Source organism: Columba livia, chromosome 4, assembly GCF_036013475.1.
Source record: "Columba livia isolate bColLiv1 breed racing homer chromosome 4, bColLiv1.pat.W.v2, whole genome shotgun sequence".
NCBI classification, from domain to species: Eukaryota; Metazoa; Chordata; class Aves; order Columbiformes; family Columbidae; genus Columba; species Columba livia.
In genome coordinates, this window is record NC_088605.1 from 24313349 (window position 1) to 24329324 (window position 15976).

Here is a 15976-nt window from a genome sequence, read left to right on the forward strand (position 1 = left end):
ACCAACAAGTTCACGTTCACTTTGGAAATTAGAAAAAGTCCACTACACTCAAAGCCTGTGAATTCTCTACTGCTCCACAAAATACAATTGAATTCCAAGGGGACACCTGCATGTAAGAAGGAGAAGCATGGTTCACTGGTTTCCCAGTGTTCCCCTGTTTCCCAGTGTTTTCAAGAAAGCCAGATTCAACTCTTGACCCCTTAAAACATCTAAGTCTAAGTCCATATTTCCAAACAGAGACAGGCATTTGAACATCTAACAGTAAATCTACTGATTCAGACACTGTAACTTTCAGCCTCCCTTGCTAATCATACCTCCCTTTTCCATGGGAAATGGTGACCATGCTTCCCTGTTTCACAAAAGTGCAGCAAAGAGAAATTCTCTTAGCAAGCACCTGATGCTTATCATCAAAGTTTGTGGAAAAAAAGACAGCTGAAGTGGAGATTCCCAGCATCACAGGCATATACAATGCCCAAGTGGTTTTTATTTAGTCTCAGTTCTAATCTTACTTTTCTTGACAACTACTACAAATGCTCCGTTTACAACCAGTACAGATGCTGCTGCTGCTTCTTTAGTGAAACAAGGAGCTAAACAAGACAGAGACATTGGGCACAGTCGTTTAGGACCAGAAGTGAATAAGAATTAATGATCATCGTACAGTAATATAGGTAGGCAGATTTTGTGCACAGAAACCCTGTTTCACCTTCCCTGTTTTTTTGCATATACCTGCCAGCCCAGTTTTATATCTCACAGCTCTTCAATTTTACTGATACTGGAGCTTTTAACCCATGTGCAGTTTTTAATTAAACAAAGACCATGTAGATATTCTTCAATGATTCAAACATCACAAGCCACATGTGCAGTGGCTGTCCTGTACTCGAAAGAGTCTCTGACACCATTCTGAGTAAGTATACGGTTAGTCCACTTAAGTTAGAGTTTTCCCAAATCATGTAAAACAGGTCAGACATGGGTCCATTGCATTTGCACATTTAAAAGACGGAGTTTATGTATCTATAAAGAGGATATTAAATGGTGTAGCACTGAGAAGGCAAGTAGGTGGTCACGACTCCAGTGTTTGTGCAAATATATAAAAAATAAATAAATAAAAATTATTTTTAAAATTCCATTTTGCCTTGAGAAATGCCAAGAGAGAATAATTTCTAGGATGTACTAACTTCTCCACTATTTGACAATCTATCTGATTCCTTCAAAAGTGTCTCAAGATGCACATGGAAAAGCTGAGGACTTAAAAAGGACCCTGTCATTTTTGAAAATATAATACTAACACAAAGTGTTATAGATTAAGGAACAGAAATGATGAGTCTTCTCTTAAAGCTTAGGCTGGGAAATGTTTTTCTGGTGTTAGTTTTATCTGATTCATGAAAAATTACAAAGGTGTTTGGCAAAACACACTGTACAAATGCTTCTCCTATTGTATTGAAAAAACTGTGAGCACAACTGGAAGACTTGCATATATTGTGAAATAGTTTCTTTGCTTTCACATCATTTTAATGTCACTCAATATTTCTTAATGAAATCCTGAACAATAAACTGAGCTGTAGGCAGGATACCTATGTAGTGCCCCCCATACCTTTGGATATTCTATATGCCACATCTCCTTTTACCTCAGTACCTTTTCTTTTACAGTCCCATAGACTCTGCTTGAATTCTAATTGCTACCAGAGTGTTTCAAAGAAATTCAAGCCACTTTAACCAATCTGTTTTCTGTGGTTCTTTGCTCAGAAATGCCACTGTGACCTTACCATTTGCTGAATCTGTAAATAAGTAATTATTTGGCTTACTTATTAAGGTAACACACCCTAGCTAGGATGAAAAACCAGACCTACAAGATAATCCTCATCTCAAGTTTCTGCTGGCTGTACTGTCTCAAAGTATTTCTCATATTCTCCTAGTCAAATTTCACCTATGTTTCATACTGTAGTTGGAAGTGTGAGGCTTGGGTGGCCAAAGCAATACTCATCTATCAGTTGGTTTCCCTCATTAATTTATGAGCTTAGAGATTTGTTCTGCAGACAAAAAGATATATTTTCCTTACTACAGAAACTGTATTGGTAAGTATGTAATTAAAATTTCCTGTCAAAGCACTTTTCATTAAAATAGGTGTATCAATAACGGTATTACTAGGCATCTGTGTAGAAGGCGAAGAAGGGCACTATATTTCACACTATAACTGATATCACCACGAACATGTATCTATTTGTTTATACACTGGAATTCTAAATAACATCACTTTACAAAAGTAATTTGGAAGTATCATGAAAACAGCAGTTATGTTAAAAAATTAGACATGTTGATATAAGAAAACAAATTTTTTTAAGGATGTGCACCTGTATTTTCCCAAACATTTTTTTTGTTTGCTTTTAATACTTAGAATATGCAGTAAAGAAAAAAAATAATAAAAATTGATGGTATTGCTGGCAAAAAGCAGCACTTGTTTTCTGTTTTTAACCAACACATACAACTCTTTCTAGAGTATATAGTACTACATACAGGTATGGAAGATGATAGCCACTGGCTATTCCTTTACTTTGTTGTTAATTACTGCATTATGGTAATTTTAACTTGCAATTTGTTTTCATTCATGTTTTCTATTTAACAAGTACAAAATTTTATAGGTAGCAACTGCCATGAACAGCGCGATTTTAAAGCACCTAATGATCCTTATCTTCTCCTAAAAGTGGCACTTAATGCAGAACCACAGAATCACAGCATGGGTCAGGCTGGAAGGGACCTCAGGAGGTCATTCAGTCCAACTGCCTGTTCAGAGTAGGTTCAGCTCTGAATTCAGAACGGATTTCTCCAGGCTGTGTCCAGTCAGATCCTGAAAACCTTTTGAAAAGATGCAGGAGCCTCTCTGCACAGCCTGTTCCAAAACTTCACAGCAAAAGACTGCTTTTTCTTGTTTTGGCTGGAACCCCCCCCCATTCCCTTGTGTTTATGACCACTGTCTCCTCAGCTTCAGCTTCACCTTCTCCGTAACCTCCCCCTAGGTGCTGGGGGGTGGCTGTCAGTTCCCATTGAAGCCTTTCCCTCTCTAGGCTATCGCAGCCCTAACTGAATTTTTTAATATATATATACTGATATTTTTAATACACTGATACATATTTTTAATATACAAAAAAATGAGCTAAAGATGGCAGCTAGTCCAAACTTCTCAGATTATGCAAAGTGTTTTCAAATAGCAAGGGAAGGAACCGGTATCATGTCAACTTCAGTACGTGTATTCAGAGACAGGAATTACATTCTGTGCTTTGTCTGATAAGAAATTTCAGGACCTCACAAATCACTGAAGAAATGTGCTAACTTTTCAGTAAGTATTTAATGATATTACAGTAAAAAAGATACATTTTTCAGTCCTACATTAACTTTTCAAATTCTTATACTATACATTTTTCATGCAATACCAGCTTTGCATGGAGAAAAAAAATCCAAAATTTAAATGCTTTTGGGGGCTGTTTTTTAATATTGAGCATTATGAGTCATTTGTGACTGTGGAAATTCCAGCAAGTCAATGGAGTTATGTCAGACTCGAACTGGACTCTCTAATTTCTGACAACACATCCTAAACTACCCAAGCAAACCAATTCCCCAAATGTGAAAGGAGGAAAAAAAAGGCAAAAATGGGTCTTAGCATTTCCATATTATAAGACACTTTTCAATCACCCAAATTAGACCCAAAATGTTCCTACATTTTCTAGCAGGACATCTGAAAACCTGTGATCTCTGGACCGGATATATGAAACTTCCAAAGGTCTATCTGTGTCCTACTCAAGCTATGGAAAGCTGAAGCCATACATACTAAAACATGAGAAACTGGGGAAAGAAATGCTTTGATTAAACTGAACAAAACAAAACAAAGCAATCTTAAAATGTATCTGTTTTGCTATCAGTCAAGCAAGTACATGATAACTGGAGGTACAGCAACCTTAACTATAGGTTGCTATAGTTAAGACAGCCTTAACTACCTCCTGGAATATGCAAGGGCTATTTTTCTCCTAGGAGGAATCTGACATTGCACCCAATTGAGTTGCCTGATTGAGCAAAGTTAAAGTGACTTTTACATTATATGGTCCCTCAAAAGACAGAAATAGATGTATCTAAAATACTTTTTGCACAGCAAAGTCAACTTTCGTCTGTTAACAACACAACTTTCTGTCTAACTGGAGCATTATAAGATTTTTGAGAATAACAAAGAGCAGAATTACTTCTCTGGACTTTCCCTTGATTCAAGACTGTCGCAGCATATTTTGGAAAGCAGAGCAAATTTTTATACAGTGAAAGTCAGCTACTTAAGCAGACTGGCTTACATTTTCTATCCAGTGAACTGACCTGAACAGTGTAACTCATCTCTTATGCACGTTCTCCATTGCTTTCCGTTGGGAAGGAGCAGCAGGCAGAAACTAAAAGGAAAAGAACTTTTATAACCAAATCACTGACTGCACATATTTTTAATATGTGCAAATCACATAATCTTTCTGTTTTCTGTTCTACACTCTGAAGAGAAATTCCAGCCCCAGTACTGAGGAAAATGTCATTAGAGTAAGAAAGCTCAAGAACAGTAGTAAGAGACAGAACATCGACACAGATGGCAAGACTGTATTCTCAACTACATCAACATCTATACCTCCTCTGAGTTCACGTCAGCCTAAATTTGATGAGAATTTGGTCTACAGACCAAACAATCTTTACACATACATATCTGCTATTATTTCCAAAATTGCTGCTATTCTTTCTGCTATGGAAATCTCAAGTGTCCCTCAACTGCATCCTGGACATCACTACTTAATACAATAACCTTTATACATTTCAAATAATGAAATGCCTTCAGTAGCAGTTACACCTGCAACAAAAACATGCTTGTTCTCAAAAATATTAACATGCAACAAGAAATTCAACACACACACCCCTAGTCCCCAAATGCTGTCTCTGTAATTCTGATTGCTGACGTGAACTTGAAGGCTGACCCTTGGAGGGCTGTTTTTTCATTAAAAGCAGTCATGTGCAACTTGGTGGTTTTAACTATACAGAGCGGCTGTCCATCCTTCCCTTGTGTGAGGTGGTGAACACAAAAGAGCCCTGTGTTGTGGTGTTTGAAATTTGTTTCTGCACAAAATGAGAATTCATTTCAGGGGTGAGGAACTATGGCAATTGTCTCGGTCCTTCAGGCCACAGGCAGGGGCAGGAGGGGAGGAGGAACCCAGGCCAGGTCAAGCGGCAGAACTTGTCATCCAGCTTGTGGGCAGGAGGAGGGAGGCAGGGAGGGGTTCACACGTTCGCCTCTGCCCAAGGCACCATGCACCTCAACGCCAGCTCTGCTCAAGCTCCTCCAGTAGTTTCCTCTTGTCTGCACCTGTGTAACAGAGCCAGGGAGCCTGGCTGCTGGCCACCACCTTGCCCTTCCTCCAGACAAACAATAAGGTCCCAGTTAAGCAAACATGCGGGTTGACTCGGGTTGCTCATGTGCCAACAGGCTGCAAGATGAGGGCCCACCGTTTCAATCTGGGAAGTTTCAATGCAATACAAGCACATCTTATGTCATGCTGTGAGGTTTTTAATACCTGCAAAAGCTTTTCCTGGGGACCAGCAAGATGACACAACCCACACAGCTCCCAGAACGGCACAGGAATTATCTGCCAAAAGACGGGGCTGAGTCACAGCATTCAGAGGAGGGTACGTCTATCCTACAGTCAAACCAATGTGACTACAATATAGTGCAAACACAGCCAGGCAAGCTTTAAATTAGCTAGCTGGGGCACCGCTAGTAGTCTAGCCGTTGAGTTCAGGACAGTCTAACCACACCGGTATTACCCAGCTTTTTGGGCATGTCTTCCAGCCAGCTCTGAGTTCCACACTGCCACAGCTAGATTGCTACCAGCTCCCCAGTTGACTAGTTTAGAACCAGCTCAGGTATGTCTGTGACTGCAGCATACACATACCTAGGCTTCTAAATAATTTAAACTATTTAAAATCCTACTGTCTCAACTTCCACACGTCTAAAAACAACACCAGCTTGTATCACCACTGTACTGCTGAGATAAAACATTTGGGGTGCAATACTATTTTAAATTCAGTTATAAGTGTGAAATGTATGGCTCTTTCAATATATGAACTGTGTTTAACAAAAAATAATGACTATTACTGGCTATGTAATGACCTCTCATTCATTCCAGAAGCAGTTCAGTGAATACCAGATGCATGAGGTGACTTACCTGACCTGAAACCCCACAGAACACTGTAAGTTTATACACAGATATCCAAATCCCTCAGACACATCTAGGCCTTACTCTGTATCTGTGGTCTAAGGGTAAAGTCCACCAATTTCAGTGGACACTTTCCCTGCATAAATACCACTCACTGACTATATAGTACATTTTGTAACTTGGAAGAAATGCCAGCTTAACACTTGCATTGCTTGAGACCAGCACACCACTCCAACTTCACCCCACAACCTGAAGTTGAATTAAGGACTGAAAAGGTACACAAAATCCTTAACTACTTCTTTTATTTTTAACTCATTTTTGAGAAGCAGAACATGGCTTTTACCTTTAAAAGCCATAAATTTTTGTACAATTTAAGTCACATTCATCACAGTGGTAATTTAGCTGATTGTAGCAAGGGTTCGTTTCACCTTTAACAGCCATCTGAATATATTATACCTTTTAATTTACATTTTAATACCAATTTGTTTACGCCAAAGATTCATATGTTCCCCTCTACCCACTCTATGTACCATCTCCAGTCTGCTTATACCAGAAATCCATAAGTGCCAACAGCCTCGCTGAGCACAGATCCTCAAGGACCCATCATGTCAAGTGTTCCATCCCATGGAACAGGCTCATGCCATGTGCTACAAACCGAAGGACACCCAAGCAATATTCTTTATTCTTTCAATACCAAGGACTTGCATACCACTGCTCTTCCATCTTGTTTTGAGAGAAAAGTCATTCAGCACGTCAACATTTGAAACACTGCGGGGATGATGGGCAAAGCAGGGATGAAGGAGGTGTTATGCTGGAAGATGTTAAGGGCTGCCATCAGCCAGTCCTTTGATCTAGAAACACTTCCAGACCTGGTTAAGACTGCTGGGTCTGCTAACCAGATGGCAAGGACTCTCTACCTTCCCAGCTTCTCTCTCCTGGTTTTTCAATTGCCATTAAAATCAATGAGATTCTGCTCCCTTCAGAAGTTGAACATCCCTTCAAATTTTTCAGTTGTTGAAGTATGAAAACCAAACACAGGAATGCAATGAAATGCTGACAGGTGTATAATCTTGCTTGGCACCACAAAAGCATCATTCACAATCCTCCCTCTCCTCTCATTTGCCAATATAAATCCAAAGTGACTTCATAAGAAGACGGTAAAATTACACCAGATTAAAACAGGTTCATCTGAGGCCAGTACTAGATAATAGCCAGCAGGAAAACCCAGTGACTTTACCAGGAGCAGCATGCTAGCTGCTACTAAATATTTTGGCATTTCTCATGATTTGACATCAAAACAGCTTTGCCTCTGACCTAAGTGTTCTAGTTAGCTGTGTAACCTCTGCTAGTTCCCAAAATAAAAGAATGCAAAACTGAGACATAACTACTTTATCTTGAGCATGTTCGTACAAGAAAACTACAGCAGCTCCTTTTCACAGCCCAAATGAAATGTTTAGTGTCCGTGTATATGTTCTAACACAGCAATTATGTTTATTTTATAGGCTTATAATAAAAAAATGACACTTTATGAGCTACATTATAGTATCATAGAATATCAGGTTGGAAGGGACCTCAAGGATCATCTGGATCAACCTTTATTGGCAAAAGCACAGTCTAGACAAGATGGCCCAGCACCCTGTCCAGCTGTAGTATTTCAACAATACCTTGTTATAACATGATACAGTGTAATTACTTAGCAGGAGATACTACAATTTATTGTTATGTCATTGACTCATACCCTTCAGGGCTTCAGATTGGTGTCTTAGTTTGCTTTTTAAAGCCATGAAGACTAGCAAGCTAAGTCAAGGGATGCCTTAAAACACCCTAGAAATAAAGACATAGACCTGCACACAGAAGTGTGTTTGAAAACACTCCCCCAGTCCTGTCTTCTTTGTTTTGCTTTTACAGCATTATTGACTGGGTTAATAATAATAAAAGAGAACAGAAATAACAATCCAAACATGCAAAAAAACAGATGTGTTGCATTAGGGTCCTATTCAGGCATTCAAATAGATCAGTCACAGACTGATCATAGAGAACTGGAGACGCTCAGCACCTACCACTGACTTGACCCACGAGACCAAGCATGGAATCAGAGTCTCACCAGATGAGCTCTCATTCCACAAGAAGCATCACTGGCTTGTCATCCATCCACACAGCTTGCGGTGCAGGGCAGGGCCTTGCCAAGCACAGCATTTGCCTCTTGCTTGGCATAATATTTAGGTACCATAGATCAGTCAGGAGAGGACATTATTTTTTCGGCACACTGTAACAACTGTAAGTATAATACAGTGAATGAGTGGTGGCACATCTCCCTAATCAATGGAGTTGAGACAATAGGCCAGGACTTCTTTTTTTTTAAAAGCACTCCTCTGAGTTAAGTCCCTCGGTCTTTCCCTGGGTATGGAGATAACCAGCTCCCGTTTCCCAGGCGGCATGTGCAGTGCAACCCGCTGAAAACCCTGTCCCAAGCAGCAAGCGCAGCCTGGAGACAAACCCAGCCCCCGCCACCTCGCCGTGCCCCGCAGCCTCGGGAGCGCCGGGAGCCGCACGGCGCCGCGGGGCCGGCCCGGGCCGCCTCAGCCCAGCCACCGCGTAGGCAGGGCTGCTTCCCCGCTCCTGCCCCTCCAGCGGCGAGCGGAACCCGGACAGCGGGAGGACTGGAGGAGACGCACCTGCCCGGGCCGGTGCCAGCCGCGGGGCTGGGCAGGCAGGGGCGGCGCGGGGCAGGGGGGGCTGGGCTGCCCCGGGGCCACCGCCTCCGCCGAGGGGAGTCCGAGCAGAGGGGAGCTGACAGCGGCTCTCCCCATCTGTCGCTTTCTCTCCCGCACGGAGCCTCTCCCCGGAGGGAGCGCACCCGGCACGACGGGCTGATCGCAGCCATAAAACCCACCCCGGCACGGGCCCCAGGCAGCCGGCAGTCCCGGCGGCCGGGGCGGGCGAGCCGCCAAGCCGAGGCGGAGGCGGGCCAATACCTCTGCCCCAGCCCGCCGCGCTCCGGCCACCGGCCCGCATCGCGGCCAGCCCTGCCTCGCCCGGCCGCAGCCCGGCCTCGCCACCTCCCCAGCGCGGCGCGACGGGGCGCGGCACGGGCAACCCCGCGGCGGCAGGGCCGGGAGAACCGCCGCCCGGCTCCGCACCGCCCCGCTCCCTTTCCCAGCCCCCGCCGGCGAAGCCAGCTCGGTGGCAGCGCCCTAGAGCGAGCACCTCCCTTCCTTCCCCCCGGGCACTGGGTGTTGCTGTTGTTTTGCTGCCGCCGCCGCAGGTCGGCTGGGGTGGGCGCGGAGGGAGGGAGGGGAAAGGGTGCGCTGCGGCACGGGGTGCCAGGCGCACGCCTCTGCCTGACACACGGGCGGGGAGGAGGAGCTGGACGGGCAGGTTTGTCCGCGGGGCGGTGGCAGCCCCGCTCCCCTCCCATCCTCGGGCTGCTGGGGATAATTAGTGTCTGTGCGAGTCTGTCTGCCCCCGGGAGGCAGGGCGGGCGGCGCGGAGTCAGTGCGTGCCCGCCTGTTTGTGCGCGGTGACTCGCCCCGGCCCCTCGGTGGAGCCTCCACCCCGCGGGCGGGGAACCGCCCGGCCGCGCTCCCCGCCGTGACCCTCCCACCGCCACTCACCCCGCCGGCCCGGGGAGCCTGGCAGGGCGAGCGGCGCCGGCGTCATGTGACAGCGCGGCCCGGTGCCAGGAGCCTGGGGGGAAGGCGAGCGGGCGGAGGGCGGGAGGCTGGGCGGCGGGCGGGCAGCTCCTCCTCGCACACACACCCGGAGCCACCGCGAAGGCGCCTCAGCCGCGGGGACGCGGGACACGCCGGCTTCGCGCCTCGGTGCCGCCGGAGCGCCCCCCAGCCCCCGCCACCTAGCGCGACCCCGGCACTGCGGGTGCCGACGGAGGCCCCGGCGCTCTCCGCATCGCCAGCCGAGAGTAAGTGTAAGGGCGGGGGGGGGGGGCGGGACGGGCTGGGCCGGCTGCGGGATGGAGGTGCCGGAGGAGGAAAGTTTCCAGGCGCTGCGAGCGGCGCGGAGCCCGGGGCGGCAGGGGCTGGGAAGCCGCCAGCAACCCGGGGATCGGGAGCCGCGGCGGGACGGGGTCTCCATCGGGCAGCAGCTGCGGGCAGGGGGAAGCAGGACTCGGGGCACGCGGGGGCTCACAGCAGGGCTCTGTCCGCGGCGCCTGGGAAACTTCCTGCGTGGCCGCCGGCGCGGGGAGGCGGCGGGAGCAGGGGAAGCTGCCGCTGTCCGCGGCGCCCGCCCGGGCGGGCAGCGCACCTGTGTGGCCGGCGGCGCCGCTCGGGGTCGGGGCAGCCTCCCTGGCGGCGCCCTCCCGCGCCGGCGGCGCTCCCTGGAGGGGGGGCCTGGGGCCTCCCGCCCGGCTGCCTCTGGCGGGAGGGCCTGCGGGCCGTCCGCCCCCCAGGGCCGCCCTCCCGCCGAGTGGGGCCGCAGCCCCCAGCCTTCCGCCGGGCCGTGACGAGCTCGGCCTCGGTTACAGCCCGCGGTGTCATCGGAGACCGCGCGGGATATCGCGCCTGACCAAAGAGAGGTGCACAGGATCGCGGGTTCCCCCGGTTCCGAGGGCGCTGGGGAGATGCGGGGCAGGCGCTGGCGGAGCCCCGGCAGTAGCGCCAGGCTGATCGGCAGCGCCGCGTCCCCAGCCCGACTCCCGGTGAAGTCACGGCCGAGACCGGCTCTCAAAAATGAACCCTCGTATTGTCAGATAACCTTTACGCATGATGTAGGCAAAGTTAAAACTCATAGTGCCTAGGACAGCACCGCAGCAAGTCTGGAGTTAGAAATAACGACTGTAATTAGCTTCCCTTTTCTGGATACCTTTTATTTTAAAGCCGAAATGGGAATAGGAATTATTTGCTTTGGACCTTTGTCAGGTGAGTGCCTGGCATAGCTAGGGGAACCCTGGAAAAGGAGGGTTCAGAAACAGAAGCCCACACTGGGAGCTCACAGCACCTAACCGGAGGTTTATGATAATGACATATTTTAGCGTAGCTCAAATGTTACAGGAAAAAAATACATTAAAGTTGGGGTTTTTTTGTGTACTCCCCTGGTGACTTGAATACCGTACCTGCACTGTCTGCTGTGTTTTATTTGCTTCCTCGCCTTTGAAAATTCAGGAAGTGTCACTATTTGTGGAGCTGAACTCTGAAGGTTTTATTATTGGGAAAAGCTGAATTTGAGTGGCTGATAGGAGAGCTCTGAAGACTTGACTTTATTTAAACTAACAGCCATAAATATTTATTACCTGTATTGAAAACAAAGGATTACACAGCTGCTCACTAGTGACTTTTCTATAGAACACTTTTTAAGATGCACTGGCTTGATAATCACATGAGGAGCTGCTTCCTTGTGTGAGAGGAATTACATCTGGATTTGATAATCCTGCCTGACCCAGGAGAGATTTATTTCAAACTAACTTTCCTCTTGTTTTTGAAGAATATTTTGTCTAATACCAACATACAAAAACCTGAAGCTGACTTGAGTGGCCTTTCTTACAGGCAAATACTTCTTTTTTTTCCCCTGCACACCCTGTTACAGAGCAGCAAAGAGACTGGGGATAAGGGCAGGGAGGGGAAAAAAAAGTACTAAATGGTCTCTCCATTCCTTGAGAAACTAAACAAAATTTCCTCTAAGAAGCAGAGCTGCAAGGGAGCCCTTAGGTACTGTGAGGATTTGACCTGGACAACACCTGTTTAGCCAGAAGTCTCCAGATAAATAATGATGTAAATTTGAGTGAGATTAGTCGAAGGCTCAGAGCTAATAGAGATGGGAGTTATACAACCACCAAATTACTTATATTTCCAGATATTCAGTATGAAGAAAATGAGGAACTATTGGCATAAAACCCACACCCACACATTGCTGTGCAGATGCTGTACTAGCTGGTTGTCACCTCATGTGCCTTGTTAAACTCCAGCCATGAAACCCCACAGCAATTATCAGTGCTACTGTGGTACTCATCCACATAATTTGCTGCAACACGTTCTCACATCGGATAATACTAGACGTCCCACCCATGATATATAAATAACCGATGCAAAGTATGCAAGATAAGAACAACGTCTTTGAAGGAAAATGAATGTTGAAGTTATTTTACTGCATGGCATCTAGACAAAATGTGCCTCTCTTCTGCCTCACATTGTCACCTTATTTCATTTATTCAGCTGTATATTTGGGTGCTTCAAAAATAAAAGTAGTATATCTAGGGGAAATTGGGTCCTGAGATGAAGTCTGAGTGAAGTCTGAAGTGTGGAAGAGGGATGTAGAAGGTCGAGTGTGTGGTGGCTTAGAAAAACATTCTTGGGTGCACTGGGTGCTGTTGGTCCTCAGCTGTTGAGCAGTACTGAACACTGTCCAGGGGCATCCCTGGCCTCACAAGCCGTTCCTGCAGTGCCCTGACCCCGCGGCTCTGTCCATGAAGAAGAAGGTGCTCGCTGTCAGGCTGGGCGCTGCCTGTTTGATGGCACGAAGCTGTAGCTCTATTTAGCTACCGGCATTCTGTAAATACAGTAATAAACCAACTGGTCCTAGGGAAGGATTCAGCTAATCGTCGTGACCTGTGGTGTCTAAAAATCTTGTTCCCTATGTTAAGGGAGCCTGTTTGTAAATAGGGCAGGTCCCCTGCATAAGGACAGTGTTTTTATTCACACCCAATGAACAAACACCTCCACCCACTGTTGTTGTTTTAAAAGACTCCAGCTGCTCATGAATATAGGGTCAGGGAGGGCCGCCTAAATGTTTCTCTGTGCTTTCTCCCCAGCACAGCCAGCAGAGCTGTTTCCTGTTCTTTGTTTCAAGGCTGGGGTTTGCGTCACACATTCCAAGTGGCATATGTGGTGCTCTTTCCTGTTTCAGGCTGTTTTCTGGCAGATCGGTAGCCTTGTCCAGGCCCCTTGTCACTGCCCCTCAACTCCCAATCCCCACCCAATGAGTTATCATGTCTCTACACACTCACGATTGCTTAAGATGCCTGCGTTATGTCATCATGAGGTTTCCAAGTTAAGCTTTAACGCACACCCTCAACTCCAATGTAGTTATGGGGGTGAACTGGAGAGCTTCGTTCCCTTCGCTGAAAACTTGTGTTGGAGTCTGCAGAAAGTTGTGAGCCAGTTTTCTGCTCTCGCTTGCTCATCAGCCGATCTGGAATAGCTCCATTAAAGTCACAGAGTTACACTGGTGTGAAGTGTGTAAGCAAGAAGAGAATCCACATGTGTAGGCTCATACTTGTGGGAGGGTTTTGGCCTCTGCCCTTACCCAACCTGAAAGGCCCACCATAAGTGCTTTGTATATCCAGATCTCAAAAGGAATAGATCTTTACTCCTTGTACAAACCAGAAGATTCACTGTGTCCCAGATGTAATACAGAGAATGAGGCATTGCTGGCTAACCTTTCTGTGGAGTAAATAGATAGGGCTGTCCCACATTTTGTATTTTTGAAGGCATAAAAAGAACATTTTTTTACTGCTGATTGTATACTTGTCCCCCCACCCTGTTGCAGGCAGACGTAGAGAAGCATCATGAGGAAATTCAGAAAGAGAACATAAATCTTTCTGTTGCTTTGGATCTGACAGGAGAAGAGCTAAAGGACCCAAGCCAAAGCTCATTGAAATAAAGAGACTTGCATTAACTTCAATGGGCATTGAATCAGGCCCTGGATGAAAATGCAAGATGAAGTGTTTATTCTTCTCTGTCACTTATGGGCCAGAATATGCATTGTTTCTGTACACACAGAAGTACTTTCCCCCTTTCATTTTACCCCTTTTTTATTTCACTCATTTTTTAAGTAATATTTTAGTTCCTGCTCTTGCACTTCTGGATGCTCAAAGTTAGCTGTTTGTGATCATTGCAAGTGTCTTTTATGAAGTACCTGAAATACATGCTTAAACTTCCTCTTTCAAAGCTTAATGGTATGTGAAAAATATTTGTTACTCAATTATGTGCACATCCTTATGTCAACTTGTGTTTTGTCTGTTCAGAAATCCAGATAAGAAGAAGTATTTGACCACACAGTTTTTGGTAAGTTGTTTATTGATTAATTTGTTACTCTTGGTTGTTTTTACTTAGTTGTTTTTCTGTTAATTTTAGAATACCATGGATTAGTTTATCCATTAGAACCCGATTCAATATTTTAATTCTGGTGCTGTTAATTTGCACAGGATTTCAGACATATTTTTTAATCTTTTTTTTTTAATCTTTTTTTTTTTTTTTTTCCCATGGCAGGGGAAAAGTTCTGCAAATAACTGCATTTAATATTGGAAAATGGTGTGTAATAAATACAGTAAATTTTGTGGTTGACACCTTTTTGTAGCCAGAAGTTCTAAAAAATCAAGGACTGAGATTAAAATTATAATAGTTTTGTAAACCAACTTTTTAATATTAATTCACGCCGCTAACAGGAGGTCTTTTAGAGTTCTTTTATGCTGTCAGCATTGAAGCTTTGTGTTTTCATTCTAAGGCTGGTTGCTTCCAATCCAGAATATGAAGTTTGGCAGAGCTGGTTTTAGGAGAGATTTAACCCTTCCCTGTTAAGCATCCACTTGATGCTGACGCTTCCTTTGAGGGTTTTGTAACCAGAGTTGATATCTCCCATGGGAAGGAAGTGTAAATGTAGATCAGCCAAATGGAAAGATAAAGCTCTTAACAGGTTTTTAATAGTAAACTAAGTCAGGATGGAAAAAAGAAAACTACGCATGGTCTGCGTGTCATGCAGTCAGTGTGTGTTACCAACAAACTAACTTGATCCATGAAGGCACAACAGACTTTCCACTGCTAAGGAGTCTGAGCTACTGTGATCACTGTCTCATCAGTACCCACTACATTGTCCAGCTCTTCTCCCTGTTGTTTTTGGGTTTTGTGGGTTTTTGCCTTTTTTTCCCACTTCTGTAGGTACATAGAAGTTCATTGACATTTGCCCTGTATTTAAATCCTCATTCAAATGAATATTTTAGGCTATTATTCATAAATGTACAGTTCCTTCCTTTAGGATAAGATTTTTTTTCTTCTTCCCCATACTATCAAAAATGTGGAATCTCTGTTTCATATGTTACATGAAAGAGCAGAACCCTTTATGTAAGAGAACAGTATTATCTGTCATTCTTCCCTCACAATAAAAATACAGGATTTCTATTTCTCCTTTCTAATTTTCTTAAAAATTAACCTCTTAAGAAAAACACAACAAAAAACCAAAGTTCAGCTTGGAAGGGAAAGATTATCATACTATTCCATATACTTCACTTGTTTTCAAAAGTCTGATCTTTTATCCTTACTAGACTGTTTCTCCTTCTAAGAAGTAGCTTGAGACAGGAAACCAGACAGCAGCCTGCACTGATAAGGGAGAATATTGTCTAATGGAGGTGCCTCAAGAGCTTTTCTTTCTTCCTCCCTTAGGTTCAGTGAATGTAGAACGGAAGGTTGAACAGGGTTTACATGGGCTCCGTTTTTCCTTGGTAAAGGAGATGGTTTTTTAATGAGTACTGCAATAACTTTTTTGCCCAAATTTTTTTGCATACAAGAAAGCCATTTCCAGGCACGCGGCTTCAAAGAGCCTGCAACAGTATTATCATAAATTTAATGGAAATACTGATTGGTCTGCTACACAGCTGATAAATGATTTCGTCAGAGCAGTTCTAGGTCAAACAGAGTGACATTGGTAAAGTTAGGATGCACAAGTTGTGCAAAAAAACCTGCGTTTTTCAGCCTGCTTGCAGTTATGAAAGGAGGAAGGATTGCAAGTGAATGAAAGGCAAAAATAGT

The 15976-nt window shown here is 45.1% G+C and overlaps 1 protein-coding gene across 2 annotated transcripts in view; it reads left to right on the forward strand.

Moving 5' to 3' along the window:
• Positions 1 to 9940: 9940 nt before the first annotated feature.
• Positions 9941 to 15976, forward strand: part of KLF3 (KLF transcription factor 3) — a 28335-nt gene continuing 22299 nt past the window's right edge. The window contains exons 1-2 of one of the 2 annotated variants that reach the window (XM_065062642.1): positions 9941 to 10140; positions 14200 to 14239. The gene's annotated coding sequence lies outside the window, so the exon portion shown is untranslated. The remainder of the gene's footprint in view (positions 10141 to 14199; positions 14240 to 15976) is intronic. The other variant, XM_065062641.1, reaches the window with a different exon arrangement.